The sequence below is a fragment of the Prionailurus viverrinus genome, chromosome A3 (genome assembly GCF_022837055.1).
Source record: "Prionailurus viverrinus isolate Anna chromosome A3, UM_Priviv_1.0, whole genome shotgun sequence".
Classification (NCBI taxonomy): Eukaryota; Metazoa; Chordata; class Mammalia; order Carnivora; family Felidae; genus Prionailurus; species Prionailurus viverrinus.
Window position 1 is genome coordinate 121,628,878 of NC_062563.1, and position 27,777 is coordinate 121,656,654.

General features: G+C 36.7%; 1 protein-coding gene across 7 annotated transcripts in view; it reads right to left on the reverse strand.

Annotated features, from left to right (window-relative positions):
- The window catches only part of NCOA1 (nuclear receptor coactivator 1), a 216,775-nt gene that overhangs the window by 176,707 nt on the left and 12,291 nt on the right, over positions 1-27,777 (reverse strand). For all 7 annotated transcript variants that reach the window (XM_047852331.1, XM_047852330.1, XM_047852326.1 and 4 more), the window contains exon 2: positions 8,423-8,557. The gene's annotated coding sequence lies outside the window, so the exon portion shown is untranslated. The remainder of the gene's footprint in view (positions 1-8,422; positions 8,558-27,777) is intronic.

A 27,777-nucleotide genomic window follows, 5' to 3' on the forward strand; every position in this document is an offset into this window, starting at 1 on the left:
TCAACTAGAAAAGTATACTTAATCTCAATTTAAATAAAAGCTTTAGAAATGACTAAATAAGGCCCATTATAAAAGCAAATGCATGTTTTATACTATAGTCAGTCTTTCACTTTTAATTAGCGTTAAATATACCCATATGATATTAAGAGTAAGGACAGAGATTCCCAATTTTGCACCTAACCTAACTTTATGTTTACACTGCTAGACCTGTAACAGGCAGAGGGTTTCTTAATAACGTAAGTAATATCTAATCTCAAGGAATGTCCAAAAGTTCTTGAAAATTTCAATGACTATTTAAATTCATTTCCATGTTCTTTTTTTTTTTTTTTTTAAGTAGGCTTCATGCCCAGCATGCAGTCCAACACAGGGCCTGAATTCTCGACCCCATGATCAAGACCTGAGCTGAAATCAAGAGTCAGATGCTTAACTGACTAAGCCACCCAGGCGCCCTTCCATGTTCATTTTTAATTGAAACTAAAGTGATAAAATACTGGTAAGTTCTCCATATCAAACACCATTTTCAAAAATAATGCATCCCTCCTTCTTCTCTAAAATAGTAAACTGTGATTTGACTATTAAGTAGTATGTCAGAACTATGACCTTTCTTGCATGAGAATCTCTAACTAACATATCTGTGATTACAGTAACTCAGGAGCCCTAGCATATCGGAAATTTACACTGAACTAGCAAAATCCATATATCACTGGCTTTGCCAAATCTATGCTTTTGCAGTGTGTTTGAACTAGAATGATTCCTTTGTTTTCTAATTCTGATTAAAAATTAGTTTCTGAAGTCAAACTTTGTTTCACCCCAAGAGAAAGAGATGGATGAATCCTGACTCTACTGTGAGTTAACTTCAACGTAAGCCTTATTGGGATGTGTGGCTGGCTCAGTCGGTAGAGCATGCGATTCTTGATCTTAGGATGGTTGAGTTCAAGCCCCACACTGGGTCTAAAGCCTACTTAAATAAAACAAACAAACAAAAGTAAGCCTTATTAAGACTCAGTTTCTTATACATAAAATAGATGCAATAATAGTTTACATGTCACAGAGTTATTTGGACAAAATCTTAAAAGGCATATAAAATGTCTATCATAGTGCCTGGCACAAAGTGAACATTAAATATTTATTATTATTTTTTTGTTTTCCTCATATCAGCTCTCTTTTCTCTTAGATTCACTAATCCCATACTCTGACACTAGCTATGCCTTCTCATTTAAGGTCATGTTCAGAACAATAAACACTTTTACCAACTAACTGATAACAGATATTAAATTGAGTACCTCTCAGCTATGCTTAATCCTGCAGAGCACCTTTTGGTTTCCAAAGTATCCATGTGTCATTTGGAAAGTATTTCATCTTTCTACTCAAAGCTTTCATGATCAGATAAGAAAGTGAGTTTCTGTCATACACATTTATTTTATTCTTCAAAAAATATATTTTATCTCTAACCAATAAACTATAGCCCATAACAACAAAGCCTCCTCTTTGTCAAGCGACTGATTATTCAATTTTAATAGCTATGCCACTCAATGATTATAGCTGTCATTTGAAAAAATGGAACTCCTGTGCCTCTACTAGCATCTTTAGTTTCCCAATAGCTTAATGTCAACTTTCTTTTCTTTTTTTTTATTTGAGAGAGACAGAGAGACAGAGAGACAGAGAGGGGGAAAGCCCATGTGCAAGGTGGCAGAGAGGCAGGGGAAAAGAGAGAGAGAATCTTAAGCAGGCTCCATGGTTAGCGCAGAGCCCAACACGGGGCTCAATCCCACATCCCTGGGATCGTGACCTGAGCCAAAGTCAAGAATCAGACACTCAACTGACTGAGCCCTACCCAAGTGCCCCATCATTTTCAAAAATACAATTTAAGATATGTTAGGTTGCTTCAGTTTATTGCTATATAAAATCACAGGTGTACCTGAGTCAGAGGGAGGAGTGTGGTGAAGTACAGAAAAATAGTACAACTTTTAACTAGCCCATGCCTTCAAATGGCTACCTTCCATAACCTTTAGGGAAAGGCTGTAATTGTGATTCATCTTTCTCTTGAGGGTGAAACCAAAATTTTCCTTCTTACTAGAGCCTATATGCCTCCTTTCATGAAGCTTAGCTATCTTAAAACCCATGTAGTTGGAACAAGTCACATTTCCCCCTAAATTGTTCCCACCTCACCCCCTAACAGGCAAGTATTCTTTTAAAAACCAGCTCTCCCAGTAACCTTTCTCAAACTCAGAGAAAATTATAAAAAAGCTCTTTACAGAGAACACAGAGATTATTCATTAAACCACCATAACATATTATCAACAGTTTTTGCCACCTGTCCCAGGCTTAGGAATTCTTAATGCAACTAAGCCGTATATACCCACCCTTCCCCATTTTAAAAATTAATTAAAGAAAAAGAACTATTTTTTAAAAAACATTATGAAGTAGTTATCTCTTAAGCCAAAAGGCATATTTTTACTAGATATATATTATGTGCTAAACCACATACTACATACTTTGTCTTATTTTGTCTCATGCAACCTATGTAAAGTCAGGTGGGAAGTAATTATAGAACAGATGTGAGGGCTGGGGAAAGGAAGGAATAATTTTTATCTAAGATTCACAAAGAAATTCAGCAAACAGGACCAAAGAAATCAACAAGTAATTGAAAGTAAAATGAGCCATGAATAGGCTGCTTACAGATCAGGAGGTAAATTCAAAATAAAACAAAACAAAACAAAAAACAAAACACTAGAAGCTGTTACAATACACTTTTATTCTTTTTGTTTCTTGCTACACACGAATTCTTAGACTAGTAATGAGTACCTTACATTTGTAAAGAAGTAAATTCAACTGGACTCTGGCTCCCCTAAGTATAAAGACAATTTCCAAAATCAAAATTACAAAGAAAATTGCTATTTAAAATTTAACTTCTAGCCAGCACACTAAGACAAAAATAAAAGGTGTAGGGATTAGAGCAGAGAGAAGTTACAAGGAGAAATACAAAAACCTAAAGAAGTACAGACTCTGGGGCCAGAATGCCTGGATTCAAATCCCAGCTAGTAACCCTGGGCAAGTTAATGTCTGCATCACTGGAGCTCCTGCAAGGATCAAATGGGTTAATATGTGTAAGTGCTTAGAATAAAAGCCTGATAAATAGAAAGCACTGTATAGTAAAATTATCCTTTTGTAGGCAATATGATTTTCTATACAGAATACCCAACAGACTCGGGAAATTATCAGAAATAAGAATTCGGCAGGTTGCTAAATACATATAATTCAATTGTCCTCCTATAAGCCAACAAAGAGAATGTAAATTTCTGGACTTGTTTCGTATGGAAATGTTCAAAAAAGCTTAGAGAATAGTACCAAGAATTACACCACCACCACCACCACCACCACCACCACCCCCAACACCACAGGTGCCTACTTTAAACAATGATCACATCAACTCATGGCCAATCTGGTTTAATCCCCACCCACAGCTTTCCCTCTACTTTGGACAATAATGAAACATATCCCAGACATATCCTTGCATCCACTATCATTTCAGTATGTGTCTCTAAAAGATAATGACTTTTTTTAAAATTTTTTTTACATTGATTTATTTTTGGTAGACAGAGAGAGACAGAACACAAGTGAGAGAGGGGCAGAGAGAGAGGGAGACACAGAATGCGAAGCAGGCTCCAGGCTCTGAGCTGTCAGCCCAGAGCCCGATGCGGGGCTCGAACTCACAGATCGCGAGATCATGACCTGAGCCGAAGTCAGACGCTTAACTGACTGAGCCACCCAGGCGCCCCAGATAATGACTCTTTTTAAATATAACTACATACTGTTACCACACCTAATAATTAACAATAATTTCTTAATACTAAATATGTAGTGTTCAAATTTCCCTGATTATTTCATAAATATTTATGTATTAAAATCTGGACCTAAATAAAGTCCAATCATTGCTATTAATCCCAGGTTTCCTTGTCACTTCTCTTCTTTTGTTCCCTACAACTTATTCATTGAAAAAAAAAAAACAAGTTGTGTGTCCCAAGGACTTCCCCAAAGCCTTGATTTTGCTGGCTGCATCTCCATAGTATCATTTCATTTATTTCCCTGTTTTCTGTGTTTCCAGTAACTGGCAATGAGAGCTAGAGGCTTGATGCAATTCAGGTTCAAGTTCAATTTTTTTAAAAAATATTTATTGATTTTTGAGAGAGACAGCACAAGCAGGGGAGGGGCAGAGAGAGAGGGACACACAGAATCTGAAGCAGGCTCCAGGCTCCAAGCTGTCAGCACGGGGCTGACATTGGGCTCAAACTTGTGAACTGTGAGATCATGACCTGAGCCGAAGTCAGACGCTTAACTGACTGAGCCACCCAGGAGCCCCTCAAGTTCAATTTTTTAGCAAGAATACTTAATAGGTAGTGTTGTGAACTTTCACTGAGAGAAACCTAATGTCTGGCTGTCTCTCTGTGATGTTAGCAGCCACCAATAATCTTTACTTAGGTCCTGGGATTCATGACAAAATGGTGCTGTTCTACTGATCACTCATTCTTCATTTATTAACCGGAATAATCCCCAGAAAAGACACTTCCTCTCCTCAACTACATGGTTACTTTCAGGTACAGTGGGATCCTTAGCATACTCCAAAGAAAACTCATGAGTTTTGGGGGTTTGTTTCTTTTTTTTTAACTATCATTATGCACTCACGGACTTAAACAAAGGTGATGTGACTGAGTATACTGCAGTTATACTTACGATACTCAAAATGTCTCCTCTTTGGCCAGCCAGAGCCCATCCAATTAAGCACCTTCGTTGTTCTGCCACACCCTGTTCATGTTTGATAACTTCTTTGCAGAGATTTCAAGTGCCCAGGTCTGAATCATCTTTAACCATAAGCCGCTTTCCATATTCAACTCATTTCCTTCTTATTCTATATTTCTACTAAATTGAAAATCCTGAATTCTTCATTATAAATCAGCTGTGTTATACACTCTGAATATTATGATTGAACACAGACCCAGAAATTATCAATTACAGCACTATGTCTCACTGAAGTCTACTTTCAGCATTCCATTAAATGCAAAAAAAAAAAAAAAAAAACCAAAAAAAAACAAAACAAAAGCTTCCGAACCTATTCTCTGCTGCATTCTGGCTCTGGCATATTTTTTCATGTTCTATTCCAAAATTTGGGTATGGTTTTTTAAAATGCACAATGAAATTTCACTGTTTTTTTTTTCTTTGATGAATTGATAAAATCATCAAGTATGGGGAAAATGGTCAAACTCTTAGAAGTTGAATTATTCTGTACCATAATTCAGACTTTTGGAAATCCTCATACCTCATCCTTAACATTAAAATTCATGATGCTGTGACTATTTGACGTACTTAATGTATTTGCTATGCTATGCCCCCTTAAAATCATAGAAATGGCATTATCAGTAGTAAAGAGATATTTACCTTACTTTACTAAAAAAATTAAACATTTAAAGCCCTGTCACACTACAGCACCAGCATTCATCACTGTGGAAAAGCAGTATCCTATACTTATTGGCCATTTCTTCATAAAACACTGAAAAGTCATGGCTTTGGTGGTCAAAAATCACTTACATCCGCAATTTTTACTACTTTCTTTGATACTAAATCACAATCAGAAATTACATTACTGAATGCCAATTCTCCTTGAAAAAAGCAGGTATGAACTGATATCCTGGTGCAATTTCTTTTCTTCGCAGTTTAAGTGCACCCTTTCCCTGCGGCCAACGTTGCTGGGCTTCGATCACAGGAACCAATGCAACTTTTCCAGGCAACACTGGCTTTAAAACTAAAACAAAGACCACCAACCACCATCGCCACCACCAACAACAAAACAAAATAACAACAAAAATCCTCTGCCCCAGTATGGATTTCTCAGTGATAAAACAGTAACACATCTCTATGAAGTGCTGGTATGTTCTCTGAACATCAGTGCTTTCATCCAACTGAAAAACAAAAAATTCTGCTAGCATGCACACATGACAGTAATTGCTTTTCCAGATGGTATGCCTTTGATAAGGGATTTTTGCCAAAAGCTCATTTTACTTTCTCTCCAAGCATAATATTTGCCATTAACTTTGAAACTGGTTTTACAAGCTTCTCACTAGTAGTGTGAGTTGACCTGTTTTTTGCTATGAGAAGGGTAACTGTGAATAATACTTACTGGTGTGGTCTTCTCCGTCTTTAGCAACCACATTAATCTCACACCGAGAAGCATTATTTTATAAAATTCATACACATTTCACTTTTCATCACAAGTCTAAAAAGTAGTATTTCTAAGGCAGAAATAGTAATTCAATTCCCCAGGGTGGCATGGAAGGAGAAGAGCCAAAGCCTGTGCTCTTTCCATCATCCCACAGAGAGAAATGTAGCAAGGCAACACCTATTCCCTCAATATACCTTGTTGACAATTGTTTTCAAATGTTTGAGTCCAAACATTTTTTAAAGGTACCATTTTAACTTAATGTAAACTGTAATCTAAGACATAACCTTATAAATGTTCTAGGGCCATAATTCAGGTAGTGATTTTATTTTGCTTTGATCCAATCTCAAAACCTAAAGCACCCCCCCTCAAAAAATTTACAAAAAAATATTGTCGAAATGTATTATATAAAACTTCTGTGAAATTTTTGTTTGTGAAATTTTCACTTTTCTTCATTTTCAAAGGGGAAAATAAAAAATATTAATAAAGGATATTGTGTGAAAGCTTGGAAATAAATGAGTGGGGAGATATAAGAAATTGATGAATTAGAGATATCCTAATTTAAGGAATAAGGCAAATAAATTTGGCTATGTTGCACTTTCACAAGTAGAACCATAGTTAGCAACCACAACCAATTCATTAGCAGATCCAATTGATCAGAACTTCCTATTCCCTAATCCTAACTTCTGTTGAGATCTGAGCATAGTACTATACTGCTCAGAAAGGACTTCTAGAATTTGATTTTATGTGCTCATCTTCTGACTGTTTTTAAATGGTTTTCAAATGAGTGTATTTAGCTTCTCTAGCCCCAACAGTAAACCTTTGTAGTGAAAAATGCCTTCAACTTCATTTATAAGGAAGTTATAAATAATTTATATTCTTCCCCATTATCTAGAATCATTCTTTGCAAAGCTTGGACATTCGACTAATGTTGTTAAAAAATAAGAGAAATGTTCTGGAAACAAGACAAATTATATATTTAATCATCATTATTATTTGATTCAAAATGACACACAAAAAAATTTGGAGAAGTACAAGATATCTACTAGCTGCCAGAACAGTTCTAAAACTTCTCATCAAAGCAATCTCTTTTTCATCTATTTGATTCAAGGTAACTTTTCTTCGACAAACATTGTTCAGTTACACCAGCCCCTTTAGAAGATAGTCATTTATTTTAACTGACGCAGTCAGGATTTTCCAATGTCATGGATTCTTATTATTTTAGAACTTATTGCTTTACATATTCTTCTTCCAAAACAGAACAAAATTAAATTAATAATCCTAGTAATAAGTGATACATTTTTCTCAGATCTTTTTCTCTGTATTCGAGCAAGATTAATTTACAAATCTCTATAATATATACAGAGAACTACCAACTTTGACCTGCCCCCTAAAATAATAATTTTCCATACTTCTTGCCTATTTGGAAACACATAATTAGAAAAAAACTTTTTCTTGTTTTTAAATAAATACCTAACTATATTCAGTTTAGAATTTATATGTATTTTAGAAAAATAGATAGCACTATGTTTTTTGTTGACACTACATTTACATTCATTGTTTTGAACTGGCATTTGTAGTCTTTAAAGTGGGATCCACCCCATGACTTGGAAGTGTCACTTGATTCTTTAATTACATATCTCCCTTTTCTGGTCCAAGTGAAACTGACCTATCAGATCCCAAAGGTCCCACAGAGACAGCCCATGTAAAAGTGATACCTCTTGGTGAATAGAAAACCCTTAATAATAAGTTTAGGAGACCAAGAACAAAAAGGTTTCCAAATCAAACCAAAGGACAATCACTAAGATCTCATGTATCATGTGAGCAGACTCTGTCAGAATGCTTAATTCATCTGCCTATCCCAGAGAGTCATACATAAAATAATTACTAAATTGACATTTTTAATAAATAATAAATAATTTAATAAATAATAAAATTAAAACTATTATCTAACCTAGTTTACTCAGTCTCAATCTGCACCCAGTATATTCCTTATAATTGACATGCTTTACTAATTATAAAGATTATCTCCCTTTTAAATCCGCATCTTTTCTGTTTTGGGGGCAAGAGGGTAGGGAAGGATGAATTCTTCCATAAAAGCTAAGCATTCTAATACAAAAACTTTTAAACTTATGAAATCTGTATATAGAAACCAATATTACAAAATGACTTCCAAGGAGTCAGATTAAAGTAAAATTGTGCCTCAAATACCTTAGAAAAAGTAGAAATTCTAAATGTTGGGGTCTTCATTTGGAACCAAAATTTTCTACTGCATGATCTTGCTGATGGTCCTTGATTTTATCATCAGAGTCGGTTCCAGTTACATTTCCACTAATAAGGACAGATCTACAGTAGAAGAAAGAAGATACACTTAGTCTACTGAAAACATTACAGATTTAGATTCTATTACATATCATTGTTTCCCTGTAAGCACACGAAAATTCTTACACAGATGCTTTATTCAAGAAATGCCAATTCTCATCCTTGTCCCTACTACAGATTTTAAAAATTGAAATTAAAGATTAAAAGCTCAATAATTAATTAATTAATTAATAAGAGACCATTAGTTACTAGCTTTAAAAAGGTTCAGATCCCCAATGAAGATATGTAGCAAACTGGGCTTTGCATCAGTATTCCGAGGAGACCGTGACCCTCAACTATTAGCTTACTCTCATCAGAATTGCTGACGTTACCCCAGCAGCAGTGGCTTCAGCACCCAGTTTTAGGTAAAGTGGAACAGTAGGAGGGAATGGGATTCCTCGCAGAAGATACCTCAATGCAATGGCTCCTTACCGGATCACTGTCACTGGGACATGACAAACTTGATTTTTTCTAAACTAATGATAGTATTATATCTTCCCATTTTTATCTCAAAGCTAATTCCTAACGGTGGGGGGCTTTGCAGATTATCAGAGGATGCATAAGAAATGTGAAACCTGCTGGCTTTCATTACTTAAAGCTTAACTGGTTTAGGCTTTACCACTCAGGGTTAAGTTTTTCACTAAATTTAATATTCCCTTTAGATCACAAAGACACAGTGGATTAGGTCCAGAGATGATCACTATATCACAGGTCAATTCAGGAACTGTGCCAGTTAATTCTACCTATGGCTTCCACCCATTATCCCTGGGCTTTATTCAAAACACAAACCATTCTGGCCAATTACCCTCTCCCCTATTTTCACACCCCAGTCTTCTCTGTGCTTTCTCACCCACCCCATGTGTTCCCCCACCACTGCCCTTCCTTTTAACCTTTTCCCCCCCGGGCAACCTATGGAAAACTCTTTTACATAGTGAAACAAATCACCTCTACATCCTCAACCTATCAGTGAACACTGCTTTCAACCGCTGGGCTAAATCTGGCTCTTGAGAAGAGCCCTCTACAGTGAAGGCTAACACAGTAGGGATCAACCTTCCCCACAGTGATATTTCCAGACCCAAACTCACAAGCAATCCCATTCCTGCCTTCAAGCTCAAGCCATCTGGCTTCCTACTCTCTTCTCTTTGTCATTCAATATCCCAATCTATCATTCGTAACCTAGGTCCAGACTTGATCCCTTAGATGTGCTCTATTGCTCTCATTTCTCCAGGTAGTTACTGTGTTATTACCAGTCTCAAAATCTTGACTGTCACCCAAGCTATCCATCTACTGAGTATATTACTTTCTTCCTTCCACTTCACCACCCTCAAATTCCTAATGCTGGTTCGATTTAATCACCTGCTAGAGAGAAATCACACAACCATGTGGACTGATCCTGCTATTAACATTAAAGTCTTCAATTTTATATATACTTTAATTTGCTTTAATGTTTATTTATTTTTGAGAGAGAGAGAGAGAGAGAGAGAGCGAGCATGAGTGGGAGAGGTGCAGAGAGAGAGGGAGACACAGAATCCGAAGGAGGCTCCAGGCTTGGAGCTGTCAGCACAGAACCCGACACGGGCTTGAACTCAGACTCCAAGATCATGACCTGAGCAGAAAGTCAGAGGCTTAACTGACTGAGCCACCCAGGTGTCCCTAAAGTCTCCAATTTTAAACAATGAATGCTATCCAGTGAGCCTTTTACATATCGTTAATCAGGTCCTTCCCCCATTATTCACACTGCCTTTCCTTCCAAACTTTTGGTACACTTCCTCTTCCCGTCCTATGGGAGGTGGGATGGGAAAGTGGTTTCTTCATGTTTTCCTTAACTGTTTGTGTAGGTTGTTATTATTATGAAAACACTCTTTCATTTACTTTGAACGTTTTTTCAATTGCTAGTTTTTAATATAAAAGTTTTTATTTTTAGGTGGCCAGATTTGTCCACCACTGCCTTCTCCGTTTATTATTTCTCTGCTTAGAAATTTCTCCTCCTTCAATGACAGCAGATAAATACTCTGATTTTTACCTTGTCTATAGGCTAATTGTTTCAATACTTCATTCCAAAAGATGTATGAAATGAGATTTGACTCTAAACTGTTTTCCGAATTGCCAACCAGTTTTCCTGACAACATTCAGTAATTCTCACCATCCTTTGGTTTATAAGGGGTTTTTTTTCCCACATATTTCATTTGTTTTTCTAAAATAAGGCTGACTTCTGGGCTATAATCTGTTGCAGTAATGTAATTGTTGTTTCCTTATATGTTTTAATTTGTGGTAAGAATATTCTTTGGTATTCTCATCTCCAATTCGTCCCAACAACAGTTAAGATACATTTTACCAGTTTCCCAGGACATGCCAAGTGATTTCATGAGTAAGAAATGGTTGCCCAGTCTACTCTGAGTACTGTGTCTTTCTGTTATGGTTGTTGCCTATACACATTGCTCCTTTCTGTTTTAAGGCATCATCCATTCCACTACTGAGTCAAGAACCGAAACCTCTCTAACCGTGCTAGAAAGACACCCTTCTTAAATATTTATTCACCTGGAGCCAGATTCATAAATTCATAAAACCTTGCTCTTTGCAATTTTCCATGTTCTGTATGTGGTCTTTTCATTTATAAAATCTGATTTGCATAAAATGAAGGTATCTCATACACAATTTTTATTTCATAGGCCAACATTTTTATCATCTCTAAAGTATTTTTCAGATTTTCCTATTATCTTTTAAGATCCACAGGTGTGTTTATTATTTTTAGTTTACATCTTTTGCATACACTGACATCAAAATATTTTATCAAAACTGAAAAATGATGTAAAAGGAACACATATTTTAACAGTCTCATTCCTATGTCACCCACATGCAGCTCACATTGCCCTTGATTGCTATTGGTCACCACTTTTGTTAGTTTTTTCTATGTCCTTCCAGCAATTCTTTATGTAAATACACTTAACTGAAGAACAGTCTTATTTCTCCTATCTTCTTAAACAAAATTCCCAGTTTTACACCTTACTTTTTTTCACTCAGCACATCCTACAGGTGTTCCATGTTAGGGTCTGTTTCAGCACTGTTTTTAAAGCTCCGTGACATTTCATTACATGAATATATACTAGTTTGGGTAACTAGGCCCGCGATTGTAAGAAATTAGACTCCACAAATTTAAGTGTTGTTTTTAAAAGGAATTTAGAGTTCAAGAGCAGCAACTGTACAGACCAAACAGTACAGAAACCTATGTAGTGTGATTTCACAAATTTGTAATTTTATTGATAAATATAAGTTCTCTTGTACATCACTTTATCTTTTCTCTCAAGTTTACCGTAAGCCTATCGAAAAATCTATCAACTGTTACAGTCCTATGAGAGTGAGGAGCCTCAGATAATAAAAGCTGCCCAATCTCACTGAGAGCTTCAATGGGCTGACAAAAATGAAATACAGCTGCACAAGAGTCAAGACAGTTGTACAAGTCAAGAAATGTTTCATTCTAACTTAGTGGAATCAGAAAAGGTTTCACAGGAGAAAGAGCCCCTTAAGTTCAATCCTAAACGAAGAAATACTCAAGAGGCAGATGAAGGCAAGAGAAAGCATGAAAGAGGGATCAGAATAAAGAGCTGTTTGAAATAGCACACCTTGTCAAGAACTCTAAGGGTTCCACTTCCACTCAGAATACAGAGAGCCACAAAAGAATGTCAATCCCACCCTCATGAGTAAAAACCAGATCTATCAAATGAAAACTTCTCTTAAGCCTAACAAAGAGTCAAGGTCACAGGGCAACCAAGTAAATTTAATTCCAAAGAGGGACAAGTTCCTCCAAGGAGAGACCACACACATAACTTGTTTTACCTTCAGTAGGTCACACAAAAAGAAGTGGTCACCGTACACGTGTATAAGAAAAAGAAATCAGCTAAGATTTTAACAAATTCTTAAAGACTAAGTGTAGACTGATGTGGCAGTTTGGAATGGCTGGAGACCCCAGACATACGCAGAGTTTACACTCAACTGTAAGTTCTTCTGCATGCCTCGGCCAGGTGCTCACAAGAAAAATTAAAGGTAAACCAGAGAGAGCCCTGCATCAACAGGCAAGCGTGCAGGAGGTTACAAGAATGGGCATGAAACCCTGCCTGATTCCTCAACCTTTCATCAAACACAGAGCAAAAGCCTAGAGCCACTAGGGGAAGGACAGAAAACCCTCTCAACCTAGGATCCAGGCAAAATCTACTGCTTCAGAAGAGAATACAAGCAAAATGCCTCTGCCTCTGGAGGAGGAGGAGGAAACAGTCTCAAGCCCCAAGACACAGGCAAAGATACACTGATGCTAGGAAAAGGTAGAGGCAAAAAAAAAAAAAAAAAAAAAATTCTGCCACTTTTGGGGAGGGAGCAGGAAAGGGTCGTGGGAAAAGGATCCTGCACCAATACCAAAAGAGATCAACTACCACATGACCAAATACAAATATATGGCAGAATCTGACTACCACAAGGGAGAAAGAGCAGAAAAGCTAAGAAAGCCTCACCACCAACACCCAGGAACATAGGGCCTGACCAGGATTGGGTCTGGACTAGGACAAGAGAAGCCTGCCCTGCCCCACAGACACAGGCATGGGTAACAAGCAACAATAATCACTGGGCGGAGGGACAATAACATAAAGAGAAATCTCTCTGGTACACAGATATGCAAAGACTGTTGAAAGATGAGGGTGGTACAGGAACACAGAAAAAATCCTGCAATACCACATGCCACACTCTAGACACAAGGGAACAGCAGCCAACTGCTGGAGAAATTTGAAGCCTGTGGTACAATGAAGGTAATGAGGGCAAAAGAATCCAAACCTCACTCGGCTCATGATTAGATTGACTCAACCTCCAGCACAAACAGCCTAACAAAAGAAGAGGAGCGTTTCAATCTCTCCTATTCTTCTGTAGACAATGATGAACATTAAATCAAAAATTATGAAGCATACACAAGAGCAAAAAAATAATAATAATAACCCTTTGTCAAGAGATAAAGCAATCAACACAATCAGAAATGATTTTGCTATTGAAAGTATCAGCCATTTAAAAATAACTATAAATATGTTAAATGGTCTAGTAGGAAAGATGGAAAACATGCACAAACAGATGGACATTTTCAGCAGTGAGATGGAAACTGTAAAAAAAAAAGGCAAAATATAAAAGATAGAAACAACAGAAAAATTCTATTAGAGAAAAAAAATTCCTGAGACAGGCTCAAAAGCAGTCTGGACACAGATGAGGAAAGAATTGGTGAACTAAAAGACAAGTCAGTAGGAAGAATCCAAAATGAAAACAGGTAAAAAGAGTGATGGGAAAATACAGCTCGGGGCATCCAAGAGCTGTAGAATTATAACAAAATATCTAATATTCAACTGAAGCCTGAAGAGAAGGAAACAAAAAAAAATGAGATGAAGAGATAATGGCCAAGAATTTTTCCAAATGAATCCAAGACAACAAAACAGCAAAAAAATCCTACAGAATCCGAATCATAAAATATAACCTAAATGCGTGTGTGTGCGCGCGTGCACACACACACACATATATGTATGGATAGATCATAGCTAAAATGCAGAAAGATAAAAAAATTCCAAAGGCAGACAGAGAAAAAAATTACTACATACAAAGATTAAAATTTCCTTCTCTTCAGGAAATTACACAAGCAAAAGACAATAGCATAGAAAGATTAAAAAGCTGAACATAAAATTCTATCACCAGAAAAAAAAATCTCAAAAATGAAGAAAGAAAGAATGTTTTGACAAATAAAACCTGACAGGATGCACTGCCTGCAAACATCAAAAATGTTAAAGGAAGTTCGTTAGGCAAGGGTAAAAGTTACCAGGTAAAAATGTAGATCTACAAACAGAAATGATGAGCACTATAAAGAGAAGGTAAATATAAAATACTGTTTTTTTCTTACTTTTATTCATTTTAGAATGAATGAAGAACATTTAGAATGAAGAACACAAATAATGTATTGTGGGGTTAACAACATATATACAAGCAAAGTTTATGACAACATACATAAAGAGGAAAGACAGAAAATAAAGTATATGGGCATAAGGTGATCATGTGACACATGAAATAGTATAATGTTATTTACACAAAGATTATCAAAAGTTAAAGTTGTATCTTTTAAACCCTAGAGTAGTGATTCTCAAGCAGGGGGGTATTTTACTCCCACAGGGACATGTAGCAAACTCTGGAAACATTTTTGGTTATCATAACTGGGGGTGGGGAGTGGGTGCTACTGTCATCTAGTAGAGAGAGGCCAGAGACGCTGCCAAAATTCCTACAATGCACACAGAATATCCCCTCCAGTCCCCAACAACTATCCAACTGAAAATACCAGTAGTGCCAAGGTTGAAAAGCCATGACTTACAGCAACTGCTAAAATATATGTGTATATATACATAGAAATACATACTAACATATGTGTATACATACATATATGTATTTATACATGTGTATATAAGTGTATACGTGTGTATACACATACATATCTATGCATATAGAATAAGCCAAGAGTTTACGTAAAATGGAATTATGAAAAAAGACTAACTCAAAGGATATAATAATCAATATTCTAATCAGTAGAAGACAGAAAATCACTAAGACATAGAAGATTTGAAAACACTATAAATTGACTTGACCTAACTGAACACTTATAGAATATTCTACACAATGAGAGCAGATATATATTCTTTTCAAGGGCACATGGAACATTCACCAAGAAAGACCATATCCTGGGCCATAAAATGAACCTCAACATATTTAAAAGAATTAAAGTCAAATGATGTATTTTCTCTGACCAAAACAGAATTAAATCAGAATAAATAAGTGAAAAATAAAGAATTACTGAGGGTTAGGAATTGAACCACACACTCCTAAATTTCCCAAGGGTCAAAGAGTAAGAAATTTTTAAAATATTTTTAATTGAATGAAATTTAAAACAGAACATATCAAAATTTGTGGGATATCACCTACATAGTTTTTAGAAACAAAAGAGCATTAAATGCTTATATTAGAAAACAAGCAAAGTCTTGAACCAATAATAATAAGCCTTCATCTTAGAGAAGCAGAAAAAGAAGAATAAACTAAACACAAAGCCATTAGAAGGAAGAAATAAAATTGAAAAAAAAACTAGAGAAAATCTATGAAACTGAAATCTGGTTCTTTGAAACATTCAATAAAATTGAATAAACTTCTGGCTAACGTGATCAAGCAAAAAAGAGAAGCCACAAATCATTTATATCAGGAATGAAAAAAGAGCACCACTAGAGATGTTATAGCTATTAAAAGATAACAAAAGAATACTATGAACAACTTACGGCAATACATTTTACAACTTCCATAAAATGTACCAATTTCTTAAAAATCTGAAGATAAACTACCAAGTTCACTAAAAGAAGAAACCAGATAATAAGGATAGCTCTTAATATATTAAGGACATTTAATTCATAATTTAAAACCTTCCCATGAAGAAAGTTCCATGACAAGTGGCTTCCTTGGTGAATTCTACCAAACATCTACAAAAGAAGTTATACCATATTACATAAACTCTTCCAAATATACATAAGAAGAAAACCGTTCTCAATTCATCTTATAAGCACTACTCATAAATTTCAGCATTACTCTGATACAAAAATCAGACAAAAGAAAAAACTTCAAGAAAAATTAACTACAGACTAACATCCTTTCATGAATATTGACACAAAACATCTTAAACAAATATTAAAAAAATGAATCCAGCAATAAAGAAAAAGAAATATATATAATGACCAATTTATCCCAGCAGTGCACTATTAATATTTAGTTCCACATATGAAAAAAAATCCACCAATGAAATTCACCCTAACAATGGACTAAAATATAAATGATCATCTTAATAGATGTAAAAAAAAAAATTAGAAAAAGCCCAGTCATTCATGATTCAAAACTCAGAAAACTAGAAACAGAAGGGAAGGTCCTCAGCCTAGGACATGAGTCTACAAGAAATCTACAGCTAATATACATAATCATGAAATACTAAATGCTTTCCCTCTAAGATCAGGAATAAGGCAAGAACATCTGCTCACCACTCCTATTCACTGTACTGGGCTGCCAGTACGATAATGCAAGAAAAATGAACAAATAAAAGCCTATAGATGAAAAAAAAAAAGAAACAAAAATGCCTTTTTTTTTTTTTACAAATGATAGCATTGTCTATATAGAAAATCCCAAAGAATCTACTACTGAAACTGATAAGATAATTTAGCAAAATTGCAGAATACAAAGTCAACACACAAAATTCAATTATACTTCTATATGGTAGCAATGAATAATTAGAAATAAATGAACAAAACAGTAGCAATTACATTAATATCAAAAAACATTTAGGATAAATATAACAAAATAAATGGAAGATTTGTATGCTCAAAACTATAAAACTCTGAGTGAAAAATCAAGGATCTTAATAAATGGAGATATACTCTTCTCAAAGACCAGATCCATCAATATTGTTAAAACAGCAATTCTCATGCATTTATAGATTTAACCTAAGTCCCAATTAAAATCCCAGGAGATTTTTTTTTTGTAAAAACTGACAAGCTGATTCTAAAATTTATATGGAAATGACAAGAACCTAAAATACTCAAGACAATTCTGAAAAAAAAAAAAAAAAAAAAAAAAAAAGAAGTTGGAAAACTTACAGTACCTGACTTCAAGACTTTGTATAAAGCTATAGTTATCAAGACCTTGTAATTCTGGCATAAAGATAAACATACAATCCAAGGGAAAGGAAGAGACAATCCAGAAACAGATCTACAAATTCACAGTCAACTGAGTGTCAACAAAAGTACCAGGGTAATTCAGTGGAATTGGCTTTGTAACAAATGCTACTGAAGCAACTGACAATCCCTTTGGTGGGTGGAGGAGAGCCTCAATTTATACCTCATATCTTATACAAAAATTAATAGACCTAAATATTTAAAAATGCAAAACTATAAAACACCTAGAGCAAAATTTAGGAGAAAATTAGGGGGTCCTAGGTTAGCCAAGGGGTTGTCAAACTTTTTCTGCAAAAGGCTATACAGTGAATGTTTTAAGTTTTATGGGCTACACAGTCTCTACTGTAAATACTCAACTCTGTCATATTGCAACCGTAGGCAATGTGTAAACAAATGGGCATGGCCATGTTGCAACAAAACTTGATTTACAAAAACAAGCAGTGGGTTCAGTTAGGTGTAGTCTGCCAAACTGAGTTAGACAAAGAGTTTTTAGGTCTGACACAAAAAGCACAAATCATAAAAGAAAAATTTATATATCACAGTAAAACAACATTTTTAAATTCTACTCTTCAAAAGACAGCGTTATGAAAATGTAAAGACATGTCACAAACTTGGAGAAAATATCTGCAGAAATTATCTGCAAAACACAGACCTCATAAGGAACGTGTTTTTGGAACATAAAGAACGTTTCAATACAATAAGAAATCAGCATTCCAATAAACATAATGGCATTCCAAAAAAAAAAAAATTTGAACAATGCTAAAATGACAACTCTAGCAAGCAGTCTCATTACTTGGTACATGTGTTTAATCTTTCCTACTGGCCTTTAGGCTCCCTGAAGCTAGACTACTCCTGTCTGAATAGAGCATCCAACATTCCAGCTTATACAAAAAAGATAACCAACAAATGAAACAAAGTTATCAGGACATTTTTTAAAATATTTATTTATTTATTTATTTATTTATTTTGAGAGAGAGAGAAAAAGACTGCAGGAGAGGGGCAGAGAAAGAGGGGGAGAGAGAATCCCAAGCTCTGTGCTGACAGCACAGAGTCGGACGCGGGGCTGGATCTCATGAACTGTGAGGGCATGACCTGAGCTGAAATCAAAAGTCAGACGCTCGGGGCGCCTGGGTGGCTCAGCCAGTTAAGTGTCCGATTTTGGCTCAGGTCATGATCTCATGGTCCGTGAGTTCGAGCCCCACGTCAGGCTCTGTGCTGACAGTGCTGACAGCTCAGAGCCTGGAGCCTGCTTCAGATTCTGTGTCTCCCTCTCTCTCTGACCCTCCCCCATTCATGCTCTGTCTCTCTCTGTCTCGAAAATAAATAAACATTAAAAAAAAAAAAAAGTCAGATGCTTAACCAACTGAGCCACCCATATACTCCTATCAGAACACTTTTCAAGTTAATTTTTTTAATGTTTATGTATTTATTGGAGAGAGAAAGAGAATGGGGGGGAGGCAGACAGAGAGGAAGACAGAGAAATCCCAAGCAGGCTCCGCACTGCCAGCACAGAGCCAGACACGGGGCTCAAACTCACGAACCATGAGATCATGACCTGAGCTGAAATTAAAGAGTTGTACACTTAACTATCTGAGCCACCCAGGCACGCCATTAAGTTAATATTTAGAGTAGTTAATATACGTACCTGATACAAAAAGTAAACTGTCTTAAAGAGTTATGGTAAACAGAAAATTTCCCCCAATCATCCTGCTCTCTTTCCTTGTTTATTATGTATTCATAGGTATTCTATACATATAAAAGCATTTATATTTTTTTAATGAAAGTGGTGACATACTTACACAGCTTCTCATCATGATTTTTTAATTTAATGTATCTCAGAGTTTATTTCACATCATTCCTTACAGAATTCCCTCATGCTTTTAAACAATTTCATAACATTATATGAATACATCATAATTTACTTAATATTCTCTCATTGATGAATTCTTGTGTTGTTTCAGTATTGACAATGCTGTAAATAATATCTGTGTACTTATGAAGTAGAATTACTAAATTAAAAGAGTATCTTGATTTTATTTTTTTAATTTTTTTTAATCTTTATTTATTTTTGAGAGAGAGAGACAGCGTGTGAACAGGGGAGGAGCAGAGAGAGAGAGAGAGACACAGAATCCGAAGCAGGCTCCAGGCTCTGAGCTGTCAGCACAGAGCCTGACGTGGGGCTCGAACTCACAAACTGAGATCATGACCTGAGCCGAAGTCGAATGCTTAACTGACTGAGCCACCCAGGTGCCCCATCTTGATTTTAAATTATGATAGTCTTTGCTGAATTATGCTCCACAAAGTTTATCAGGGCTTAAAACACATATAGGGAAATACGTCAGTAAATCTTCCAGATCAGGGAAATTAAAATAAAGCAGAAAATTCTCTTGGTATAGCCCTAAACAAAGATGTTTTGAAAATTTTCAACTCTAAATAATCCAAGATACCTGTTAATCCAAGATAAATGTATAGTGAATGGGAATGAGAATTGTGAGGCTCAGCATGGCCCCCTCCACTATCCCAAAATCTTTTCTATTAAATTAACGTAATAATTTTTTATTTAATATTTATAACCTGTCTATTTCTAAGAGGACTTCGAGTAGTTACAAGTTAAAATACAAGGTAAAGAGGATTCATCACAATAAAACTATATAAATAAAATTCAAAATTAGACACTGCTAAACAGTTGGTATGGGCACATACTACCCTCTAAAGATGGCTGCCATTGATTGATTCCTTCTCTCACCTTGTGCACAAGTAAGTCACTCCATCCATCAAGAGATGGGGCTAAAAGGAGGGGAAGCTGGTTGGCTCAGTTGGAAGAGCATTAAACTTTTGGTCTCAGGGTTGTAAGTTCGAGCCCCACACTGGGAATAGAGATTAAATAAATTTTAAAAAGAGAGAGAGAGGGGGAGGTAGGGAGGGAGAGGGCTTATTTCCTAGCTCCTTAAAACTTGGCTGGCCAAGATTTAACCAACAGGATGAGGTAAAAGTGATCTTCTCAAGTTCTAGAAACCAAGAGAATTGGCAGCTTCCTTTTCCTCCCTCTTGGAAGCTAGAAGCCATGTAAGAAGTCCAACTACCCTGAAACTAGCATGCTGTGAAGAGGCCATGTGGCAGACATGTGACAAAGCTTTCTTAGACTGTCCAGCTCTGCTCAGCTACCAGCTGACAGATCCCTGCTGAAGTCACAGAAAACAGAAGAATCCTCTAGCTGAGCCCTGCCCAAATTCCTGATCCACAGAACTGTAAAAAAAATTACAAATCAATGTTATTTTAAGACACTAAGTTTGAGGGTGATCTGTTATATGGCAGTAGGTAACTGAAACAAACACCTTCAAGCTCATGATATCAGCAAGTTAAAAAATTGAGTATCAAATTTAGTTCTATGTTTTCCAAGTTATAAGTTTTTAATTTTTGATTAAGAAGAAAACATAGGGGCACCTGGGTGGCTCAGTTGGTTAAGCGTTCGACTTAGCTCAGGTCATGATCTCAGGGTTTGTGGGTTCGAGCCCCACAGTAGGCTCTGTGCTGACCGCTCAGAGCCTGGAGCTTGCTTTGGATTCTGTGTCTCCCTCTCTCTCTGCTCCAACCCTGCTTGCACTCTGTCTCTCTCGCTCAAAAATAAACATTAAAAAAATTAAAAAAAAAAAAAAAAAAAGAACAAGACACAAATTTTGTATCTGAACCATATGCACTTGTATAAAGAACAATGAACCTTAGTCCACTAGGTTTCAAATTAATTTTAGAAGATGCACATCATTCAAATAATGTTTCTTACAGATAGATTCTACAGACAGAGAGCAAATCATTAAATCAGAACTCAGTATAGGCATTTTCATGTCAGGAGAGACTGAGATGACACGGTCCTGGTACTTCTGTTCTTTGAAAACTTAATACAAGAAACTAGATGAATACATAATTGAGATATTCATTATACTACCTTCTCATATTTGATGTTTTAAGTGAGCTTTTGATAGACACTAAGTAGCTGTCAGTTTACGATTAAATCTTCTAATAAGAACACACAGAATACTCTGTAAGGTTGGAGACATACACATTAATAGCATAAAAAAAAAAAAAAAAACCTTCCCCCTAGAACTGCTCCCACTGAGATCACCAATTTCTTTAATGTTACATCCCATGAAAAAACCTTGGGCCACCCCTACTTATTTCATCTTAAACACAAATAACAATTCCCTTTTAGTCACTAAGTGCAGCCTACATTCAAGGAATGGGGAATTAGGTTGTATCTTCTTGAAGAAGGGACGTGTCTGCATAAATTACTTTGAATTCTTCTGTACTGGGTAAATAAATAAGTAGGGGCATTTATTTATTCAGTCACTTCTTTTAATCAGTATGGACCTAGGGATATTTATTGGGATATTTATTTTATTCTCTCCCTTACAACCCAATACTACGTTACTTGTTTTGTTGTTCAAATTTTTCCCACTTTGGCCACTGGAAGCTCTTTCTAGTTGACTCCTGCATCCTTTTGCCAAGCCCCGACATTTTGGGATTTTGAATATATTCTTGCTCTCAGCACTATGAAATGTTCAAGACCCACCATGTATATTCCTGCCCCAGTCCTAGTATCAGCCTTTTCCCAAACAGCCTAGCTCTTTTAATTGGAGAATGGTTTTAGAAACCAAGATCTGGGAGTGCTTGTGCTACCAGCTACCAGGGCGTCATTGCTCCTAGTCCCTCTCAGTAGACAGATGATGCGTGTATATTAGACCATTTATATAAATATATCTATAATCATTTCTGTATCTATTAACCTAAAGATGAGTTCATACTGATGTCTCTAACTCTAATCCAATACCACATGGTTCATTCTAGCCGTTCCCTTGCCAGGGTTATCTATAACCTCACTCTGCAAAGTGAGAAACTTGGCTCCCACAGTTTACCATCTATTTACTTGGTTAATGCTCATATACACATACAATGGTTTCAGAATTGTTAGCCTACACACTCCTGAATTTTTGTCCTATGTTTTTTGTCATTCCTTCTGAAAGTCTTATTAGAAGGATCCTCATTTTAGATGTATGTGTTCCTAAGGTCCTTCACCTAAATAATCTCTTCTCTCTGCACATTCTACATTGATGATCTTTCACATCATGACTTGAGTTACCTTCCAAATCCCTATCTCTAGCCCAGATCCCTCTCCTCAACTTCAAATCCACTTATCTATCTTCTGGATTGGCACCTCAAATTGAACTCATCATCCTTCCCTAATCTTCTCTAAGATTCCCCTACTGAATGGCATCATCACCATGTACCTACTGCACAAGCAAAATCTTAAGATCAGGTCTGTCCTCTTCCCCCTACATCTTCCTAATATCCCAACCATCAAAGCCTCAATCGTTCTCAAATCCATCTACTAACTCGCCATCCCATGATCCTACCACGGCCAGCCCAATATCACCTCTGACTAGAAATATTTGTTAGAACAAACAAATAAATAAGACAACTCTCTAAATGATCTTACCACCTTCAATTTTACTGGGCTCTAATCTGATATTCTCCACATTATAGCCTGTGTGATCTCTCTAAAAAACAAACGAGATCACATCTCTTTTTCATGATTAAAATCTTTTAATAATTCTCCATTCCTCCCAAGGTAACACCCAACTACCTTGACACTGTTTTCAAGGTTCTGGTGTCATCTGATCCTTTCTCCTACTCTGTACTCTCTGCAATCAACTAATCTAAAATCTTTTCAATTTCTCCCTCTTGTCTTCTTGTTTCAACACAGATGTTCCTTCTTCAGAAAGTCAGCTCCTGCTCTACGCGCACATTCCCCCCTGCAGTCTACCCACTGTAGCATCCATTGCACCACATTGTACCTACCCAGTTATTTCTTGCATCACCCTCTAGACTGTAAATTCCATCAGGGCAAAATTCACATTGCCTTGTTTTGTTTTTTTTTTACTGTATCCCAGGAGCCTAGCTCTCTGCCTAGTATACAGCAGGTACGCAATACATGCTTAAAATAAATACTTTTGAGTTTCTGTTTTTGCTATTTCTGTGCCTTAGTTAAATGACTCTTTCACAGGTAATCAATCTTCGATAAGGTATAAAGTTTAATGTAAATCTGTTAAATCAAGTTTACTAATTATATTATTCTATAGAGTATTTCCTCAGATACTTTTTTTCATAAAAGATACAAAGCCAGTATTATTTCTGAAACCATGTCTGTCTGGCAATCTCTATTTTGCCTTCATATGTAAATGACGGCATGGTAAAGTATAAAACTCTGAGTTCATAGCCTTTTCCCTCACAACATTGCAGATACTGTAGTAGTTACCAAATTCCAAACCAAGAACCAATACTATTTGGTGATGAAATTTTCGCTAGCCCTCAACTCAGCAAAATCTATAAAAATGACAGTATTGTTCACTGTAAAACAAAAATTATTCCATTATTTGCTTTATATTTTATGTCCTTATTTAGCCAAAAAAAAAGCTTGATAATTTATGTCAATTACTCAAGTTTTCTACCTGCATTTTATTAGTCCATAAATCCAAAGGTCTGGACTTCCCTGATTTAACATTTTCATTAAGTATAAGATTAGATTCCAATCTGATTATCTTTACCTTGAAAATCATTTTGTTTTCCTGTGTGTAGAATTTTCTCTCATCCTTGAACATTAGAAACGTGACTACAATAATCACTTGTCCCGCCATTTGGTGAGTTCTTTTTAAAATGTTAAGTCAGGGGGCGCCTGGGTGGCGCAGTCGGTTAAGCGTCCGACTTCAGCCAGGTCACGATCTTGCGGTCCGTGAGATCGAGCCCCGCGTCAGGCTCTGGGCTGATGGCTCGGAGCCTGGAGCCTGTTTCCGATTCTGTGTCTCCCTCTCTCTCTGCCCCTCCCCCGTTCATGCTCTGTCTCTCTCTGTCCCAAAAATAAATAAAAATGTTGAAAAAAAAATTAAAAAAAAAAAATGTTAAGTCAGGGCGCCTGGGTGGCTAAGTCGGTTAAGCGGCCAACTTCGGTTCAGGTCATGATCTCGCGGTCCGTGAGTTCGAGCCCCGCGTCGGGCTCTGTGCTGACAGCTCAGAGCCTGGAGCCTGTTTCAGATTCTGTGTCTCCCTCTCTCTGACCCTCCCCCATTCATGCTCTGTCTCCCTCTGTCTCAAAAATAAATAAATGTTAAAAAAAAATTGAAATTAAAAAAAAATAAAATGTTAAGTCATCAGGGCACTTGGGTGGCTCAGTTGGTTAAGCATCTGACTCTTGATTTTAGCTCAGATCAAGATCTCAAGGTTCATCAGACTGAGCCCCTGCATCAGGATTTGCGCTGATAGCACAGAGCCTGCTTAGGATTCTCTCCCCCTCCCTCTTGGCACCTCCCACACACACATTGCTCTGTCTCTCAAATAAATAAACTTAAAAACATTTCCAAATAAAACAATAAAATAAAAATAAATTTAAAAAATATAAGTTATCAGTTTAGCAATATTTTCAACACATAAACTGAGTATTTCTTGATTACTTATACATCATCTGCTTTTTCCTTCTAGAATACTCAATTTATATATACCATATCTCTTGGATCTATCTACCCTATCTATTATCTTTTTTGTCATGATCTGTTTCTTTATATAACTCTGGAACATCAGTTAAATTAATGTTCTGATTCACTAATATGATTCTCTGGATATGCAATTTCACTATTACTTTGTTCAAAATTGATTTTGTTTTCCAAAAACTTTTTCCTGTTCTCCGAATACTCATTGTTCATGACAATCACCTCTTAAATTTCACTGGGTCTAAGAATTTGGATTTTTTACATCTGGCACAGTGTCACAACTACTTTTCAGAAAGCTATCTGCTATGAAAATTCAAATTATTCCTTCTTTTGAACTGCTGAGTCTTATCTCCTACAATTTTTCTGTTTGCTCATATGTACAAGAAAGATGGCCATGTATTTTCAGAATCATGCTGAGAAAACCTCTCTTAAGAATTATTTAGATTGGGGCACCCGGGTGGCTCAGTCAGTTGAATGTCCGACTTCAGCTCAGGTCATGATCTTGCCGTCCATGAGTTCAAGCCCCACGTCGGGCTCTGTGCTGACAGCTCAGAGCCTGGAGCCTGGAGCCTGCTTCGGATTCTGTGTCTCCCTCTCTCTCTGCCCCTTCCCCCACTCACGCTCTGTCTCCCTGTCTCTCAAAAATGAATAAACATCAAAAAAAATTTTTAAGGATTATTTAGATCAGTGTTAAAATCTTTTTCAGAAAATCTTCCCTTAATGCCAACTTTGGAAACACCAAACCAGCTGGGGCCACAACCTCTTCTCTGACTGCTAACGCTGGCCTCAATAATAGCCTCAATCCAGTCAGTGGACTAGCTCTCTCTTTGTCAGTTCGGATCAGGTTCAGTTGCACATGAACAAATAAATACCTGTGGTTGACAGAAAAGAGAGGTTTATTTTTCCTCACATAAGGCCTCTGGAGGTAGGTACGTGAGGATGGACTGACAGCTCTGAACTCACTATAGACTTCCACTTGTCCTATCATTTCGCTCTGCCAGCCCTACCCCATGACAGCTATGCTCAAAGTCATTCCATGGTCAAAAAATGATCGCGGCGCCTCCAGAAATCACATCCACATCCCAAGGAGAATAAAGGAGGAAGGGGTGAGAGCTTCTTCTGAGGCTCCCCAATGAGTCCATCTCTTTTAAAGAGCTTTCCTAGAAGCCCTTCCCTAAGACTTCCATTTACAACTGCTGGGAAATGTTTAATTTTATAGTGGGGCTTAATGAGGTGTCCATAACATAGCAGTAATATTACTAAGAATGAAAGAGGCAACCAGGCCTCTCGACACCATCATTTTTCTGTCTCTCCTGAACAAGATCCTAGTTTGCCAACATCTCTCGCGATATAAAGTCAAACAAGAGATGTACGTGTATTTTCACCAGAGCAGGATAATTAATTCTTACTGTCATCAGAACATAGTACTTCAATTAATGTATATTAAGGTTGCCCAAATTTTCCTAAAACTTCTGTGTAAAATGCACTTGTTTGTGTTTTTTTGCTAGAACTATTCCAAAATGGGATTTTGGAACTAAATGTATTTGTGCCATTGATTTTCAATGACTCTTAATTGAACATCTTCATTGTGACACTGTGGTCAAGTTAAAAACACAAAAAGACCTTGAGAGACTTGTGGTATCAAGTAGCTGAGGAGATAGAGCATACAAATAAATGAACAAAAAGGTATGATAGCATATAAATCTTTCCAAAGAAAAGAGGCAACAAGTGCTACAAAAACGTAGAGTTGGGAGAAAAGTTTAAGAGTGAAATGCGAGGAGGTAAAAGGAGAGAATGAAACAAACCCCCTGACAAGGTTTGTAAGAAACTAGCAGAGAAGAGAAGCTAGAGAAGAAAAAAGGACTAACAGAACAATATCCTTTCCCCCAACCCTGCACCCCCTCCATAGCCCAGCTTCTACAGATCTCGCTCCTCTACAAAACCTACGTCTGCAGAATCTAGCTTCACACCCTCTACCATCTTACCTTCCATGTATTCTTTAACTCACTGCAATCTGGTTTCAGCCCCACCACTCTACTCAAGCTGTTCCCTGCCTCCACTGAATTAGCAAATCACCACTCAGCCCTTATTTACTCTTTGGTAATCTGACATTGTTGACCACTCCCTTACTTCTCTGGTTTCCAGGACGTTATTCTTGCTATATCTCTTATTCTTCCAACCCTTCCTTGCCCATGCTGGCTCCTCTTTTTCCACATAGCTCTCAAGTGGAAGTAGTCATTCTGTCTCAAAATCTATATTCCTCCTGAGCAAACTCACCTATAAGCATGAGACCCAACACCACTATCACCTATATAGGACTTCCAAAATTGACCCAAGCCCAAACATTTGAGTTCTGAATCCATATATCCACTAGTCTAACAGAAAACACCTCTCCACCTGTTTGTCTCACAGGCATCTCAATCTCAACCCTACCCAAACCCCCTCACCCCCCGCGCCCCCAAAACTGCTTTTACTCTTGAATTTGCTAGTGTGGTTTCAGGAAACATTATCTCTCCACTTAACCTAATTAAGAAACCTATAAATAATTCAGATGCCTTCTTCTCTCTCATTCTCACACCCAAGTGGTCTTATTAATTCTATATTTTTTAACATCTCTTGTATTTGTTTCCTCAGCTCTATCCCTACTGCTACTATCTTAGTTCAGGATCTCACTGGATCACTGGATCACCAGAAAAGGCCAGTTCTCTCTGCTACCATCATGTAGTGTTCTAATCCATCCTCCACTGGCACCAAGTACGTTGTTCCATTTCAACAACCACATTTTTCATTCCCCAGATCTCTAATTGACTCTTCCTAATAAATGCCCACCCTTATTTTATAATCACTTGTTGCTAAGAATATAATAAATTCCTTATCTCTCTAAAATTATTGGCTAAGCTCATTT